Below are 5,387 nucleotides of genomic sequence, written 5' to 3'. Positions count from 1 at the left end.
AAATTATGACCAAGATTATTCAAGTTGTCAATTACTGTAAGGCATAATTTCACAAGACCCAAATTATACAAGATACAGATTCTCATATCAAGGAGTTGGTGTCAATAAACCTCAGTATATGTGCTTAATCACATCCACAGATGGGCCCTCTAGCATTATCTCCTAAACTCCAGGAAAAGAAAAGCTGGGCTTCTATGAAATTGCTCAGCCATTATGATCCTTAATTCAAAAAGAAGAACCACGGACTCCAGTATCTCCAGGAATTTTTTAATCTAAGTGAGATAAAATACCAAACAGTGTATTGACCACTCTTGTTCCAAGACTCCAAATCAATATACTCTCTGAATCTAATAGTTTTAGGGATATAGCTGTTCAATCATTCACTCACAGAAATAAGAATGTGTGTAGTTATGGTCTAGAGTGGATTAAAAGACAATTAAATCAACGATGTTCATCTCCCCAAAGACTGCCTGGAAAAGATGAGAGAAGTAAATCTGAGGCTGATGGCAAGCTCCAGACTTGCTTAGTGATGCGGTCCATCCTTTTGCAAAAGTCCAGTGCATACCAAGGAGAACAATGCACAGCCAACCATGGTTTTTCTCCCTTCATCCTCTCTAGTATGCCACTGTGAATGGTTAAGGGGCGGGTATCCAGGTAACCAGAATTCCTGTGCAATGAAAGAACACAGGGCTAGGAGTGACTACATTTGTAGAGTATTTATCATGCAAACACAAGGACCCAAATTTGGTCCCCTGTTCCCAGGATTGATTTAAAGGCCAGCAACAATGGTAGCACATAGAGCAGGGGAATTGTGAGAAAGGTGGATTCTAGAGCTCTCTGGACAGCGAATCTGGCCTACTGTGAAAGCTCCAGGTCAATGAAAGATGCAGGGTTATGAGATAAATTGTCTGTCACCCAGAAAACACCACTAGAGATTGACCTCTGGTCTTCATACATGCTCACAGATGTGTACATGCAAAAGTGCATGCACACATTCTACATTCCAGACATAGTCATTTTCTGGCATAGATCAAGGAAGTGCCCTATACATTAGAATCCCTGAATGGTGGGCCCTGAAGTTGTATCAGACACAACACACCTAGGATATGTATCCAAGAGTCAAAAAGAGAAAAACCACCCGAAACAGAATTCCTTAGTTCAATGGATGGAACTCCAGGATCAATATGACTCCTCCGGATATTTAGTTACAAAACTAATGAGTCACCCAATAACTTTTCATAAATTAAAACACTTTTGTTATATACAAAGTAAAAACAACCTGAATATTTCTCTGAAATTTTCTACTACTCTGTAGTGGGGGACATTTAACCAGAGAATATTGAAAATTACTTCCTTGAAGCTAGTAGCTCTCAAAATAGGGAGAAAGTTACTTGAAAAACGCAATTTGTAGTCCTGTACCCTTAGTCTGAAGGTAAAATATTTGAGGATTAAGTAAATTCTTGTAGACACTTTAGATTTTTACTATGGGTTTTCCTTTTTAACATAAATAATTTAAAAATCAATTTTTTAAACACAAGAAGGATTATTTTTACTGAAATACCATATAAAATATTTATAAGTTAGCAAAACTATGTCAGAATGACCTGTGAAACATTTAGTACTTTACCTAAGCCTCATGATTCAAGTCTCTGCCTCATGAGAAACACTACCCCGCACCTCTTTTCCTTATAATTTGTTTAGTTTATAAACAATTGAAAGAGGAGTCAGTTGCTTCTCTAATTTGGGCCCATTCTGAGTAATGCTATACCTTATTAAGTATTTTCTCATTAATTTGTTTACAAACAAGTTTGACCATTATGTACGAGGCACAGACAATGAGATGAGCAAACAGAAAACTCAGCTCCTTATTAATGCCTCAGAAGAGAGGTTACATGGAAAGTTGGCCTCAAACTGAAGGAAACGACTGGAGGGAACAGGGGCCTGGGCAGAGCTGGTGTGTGGGTGGGAACAGTAAATGGCAATGTCTACCTTGTTGGAGGTCCAGTGTGCCTGGATCCAACTGCATTATCAATCCATTGCATACATCTATGGAAAGACCTAGGTGCAGCCAAGCAAGCACACAGAGAGTTCAGAACACATGGGGCACATGTACATGGAACAATAGAACAAAACTCCATAACCTTACTTAGCTCAGTTTGAGTGGCTTCTTTTCATGCTGTAGACTGACCCCAGGGTCCCGCGCATGTGTGTACCTGGCAGGTGCTCCTACCATGGAAACACACCCCATACATCGAAGCGCCATAGCAAATTGAACACAAACCACTCAATGGCTGCTCTTATGCTACAAAGGATCAGTAACAGAAAAGTAGTTAGAAAATATACCAGATCAAACAACAGCTTCTACCTAAGGCATGGAGGAAAGGAGACTTCGCAACAGAAATCACTTAAACTGAAATAAAAAAACTTACCCAGATCCACAGTACACAGCCAAGGCAGTGCTTTGGTTGTAATCAGCAATATTGAATGTGCTTTTGGTAAAAAGGGAGATATAAAATTAATATTAAAAGCTTATACTTTAGGGAACTAGATAAAAAGAGGGCATATTAAACCCAATGTAAGCAGAGAGAAATAATGGGAGCTACAGCAGAAATCAATGAAATTGAAAAAAAATTTCAACAAATCTCAAATTGAGTTCTTTGGGAAAAAATAATAATAAGATCAATAAGCAACCATCCAGGCTACTGAGAAAAAGCTAGGGAAAGTAAAAAAAGTTGTAATATCAGAAATTAAAGATCATCACAAAATGTCTCAGGGATATTAAAAGAATAATACAATAAAGCTGATAACTGCGAGGAGTAGGGTGTCGCTCAGGGACAGGGTGTTCTCTAATGTGCACAAGGCACTGCCTTGATTCTTCACACTATAAAACTAAATGAAAAACCCACAATTTTATTATTAATAAATTTAATGAAATATACCAACTCCTGGGAAACCTGATCTATCAATGCTCACAGGAAAAGAAGTATTTTATTAAGAGAATATTTGCCTCCAAATATGGTTACATATACCTTAATTCCCAGCACTAGAGTCAGAGGTCAATCTCTGTGAGTTCAAGGTCTGCCTGGTCTGCCTAGTAAGTTCTAGGACAGCCAGGACTACATAGTGAAACACTGCCTCAATATAGATAGATAGATAGATAGATAGATAGATAGATAGATAGATAGATAGATACATACATACATACATACATACATACATAATACATAATACATACATACATACATAAACACACACATACATACATATATACATAAATACATACATAGGTAGATACATAGATACATATAGATACATAGATAGATACATAGATAGACTTTGCCAAGTATCCATCTAATCAGTTTGTTATTCAAAATATCTACAAACAACTCTTAACATTTAACAACAAGAAAACAACCTAATTAAAATATCAGCTAAAGACCTCAATAGACTCTCACAGCCAGCAAAGAAAATCAAGTGAAAAATAATAAGAAAAGGCATTCAATGCCATATCAAAACTAGAGCACTGTACATCAAAACGGACAGATACTGCTCAGCACCTCTCAGAAGGTCAGACCCCGACCACTGACGACACCAAATGACCTGGACCTGAGTGAGCAGTTGTCCATCCCACGTGGGCGTACAAGGTTTTAAACTGTGAATTTGCCAGACCTTTATAGAATGCATACAACCCAGAGTAAACCTAAACTTGAGTGTGGTCTTTGGGTCATTCTAAGTGGTTTGTCTTAAAATGGCCTTGAATGGCTCATATATTTAAATGTTTACTCAAGGAACGGCACTATTTGAAAGAATTAGAAGGATTAGGAGGTGTGGCCTTATTAGAGGAAGAGAATCACAGGACCAAGGTGGACTTTGAGGTTTCAAAAGTCTACATCAGGCCCACTCAGTCTCTCTCTCTCTCTCTCTCTCTCTCTCTCTCTCTCTCTCTCTCTCTCTCTCTCCTCTCTCTCTCCCTCTCCTCTCTCTCTCTTTCTCTCTCTTCCCCCCTCTCTCTCCTTCCCTCTCTCCTACCCTTCCCCGCCCTCCACATCCATCTCCCTGTTCACCTCCTTCTCCACCTCTTCCACCTCTGCCACAAGATTAGGATGTAGCTCTCAGCTACTATTCTAGTACCTGTCTGCATGTTCCCATGCTCCCAGACATGTAATAATAGATTAAACCTTTGAAACTGTAGGCAAATCCCAAATTAAATGCTTTCTTTCATTAGAGTTGCCCTGGCCTAGTGTATTGCTTGGTTGTGTCTCTTCCCTGCAATACAACAGTGAATAAGACAGGAACTCAAGACAGGTACCAAGAGGCAGGAACTGAAGCAGCGGCCGTGGAGGAGTGAGGTAGGCACTGGCAGCCTAAGGACAGCCTACAAAGTTTCTCCCTGATTGATCATCACAAGCACTTTCCGTTTCTCCGTTTTCCTTTGTTTATTTGTTTTATAAAATTTTAGATGCCAAATCTCTTGAGACTGGAGTGAACATTACCCTCAAAGCAGATCCATCTGCCAACACACACTGGAATAGAAAATTCCTTGTTTCAAATGAGAGAAAGTATCTCTGCTTTTAGAATGTCCCTGGAGTTTGAATAAACACATTATCATTTAAAATTGCAGGACATCCACATCCATTTTCTAAATCAAAGTGAATATTTCGAAAACAGTGAATTACTTAAGGAATCCAGGGCACTGTGCCTCAGGGGTACTCCTCTTCTGTGGCAAGCTTGTAACAATTGGTTTGATCAGTAAATAAAGCCTTTCGGGGGCAACTGAGACTGTCAGGCACAGCAGTGACTGCACTGGAAGACTCTCACAGCTTCTGCTACAGAGTATCGCCATGCCAGCCTTGTATAGCAGCCAGTCCCCAGGACCACTGCAGCAGCCCTTGAGAACCCAAATGACCAGACAGTAAATGCAAATTCTATAGCCCAGAGGTCACTGGCATCAATTCCCTGTATAGATTTCAAAGAAAAATCTTTAAGATTATATATAAAATTGTAACTGTTTTTTAATCGGCTTATCCAGAGCTGACCAAGTTCCACCAAAATGATTTATCATGACCTAATTTCTGAGAGATTGATCTACAAAGCAGAACACCAATACATCTGCTGATAATGCAGGCGATACTTCTGAGGAAACGGAGAATCTGATGTCAGTCAATAGATCACTTTCTCTCCAGCTCAAGACCTTCCATTTTAATTTTTATTTTAAGTATAGCATTTTGGTTCCACTTAGTTCATTTATTATAATATGCTCGTAGGTAATTTCCTCGGGATTAAAGGCAATGAGATCATCCTCTGTATTTCTGTGTTATAGCGATATTCAGAAGGTCAGAAGTCGCATCAACTAGCCACAGACATTCTAACTGCATGTCACCACACCA

At 39.1% G+C, this 5,387-nt stretch overlaps 1 long non-coding RNA gene across 1 annotated transcript; it reads right to left on the bottom strand.

Moving 5' to 3' along the window:
* Positions 1–203: 203 nt before the first annotated feature.
* Positions 204–3,104, bottom strand: Gm29711. Its single transcript, XR_003952330.1, has 3 exons — positions 2,430–3,104; positions 2,147–2,302; positions 204–667 (listed from the first exon to the last, which is right to left on the bottom strand). It is a non-coding gene; the product is annotated as a predicted gene, 29711 (long non-coding RNA).
* Positions 3,105–5,387: the final 2,283 nt, after the last annotated feature.

The sequence above is a fragment of the Mus musculus genome, chromosome 17 (assembly GCF_000001635.26).
Source record: "Mus musculus strain C57BL/6J chromosome 17, GRCm38.p6 C57BL/6J".
NCBI lineage: Eukaryota > Metazoa > Chordata > Mammalia > Rodentia > Muridae > Mus > Mus musculus.
The sequence above is the reverse complement of the archived record's forward strand: the minus strand, read 5'-3'. Positions and strand labels throughout refer to the sequence as shown.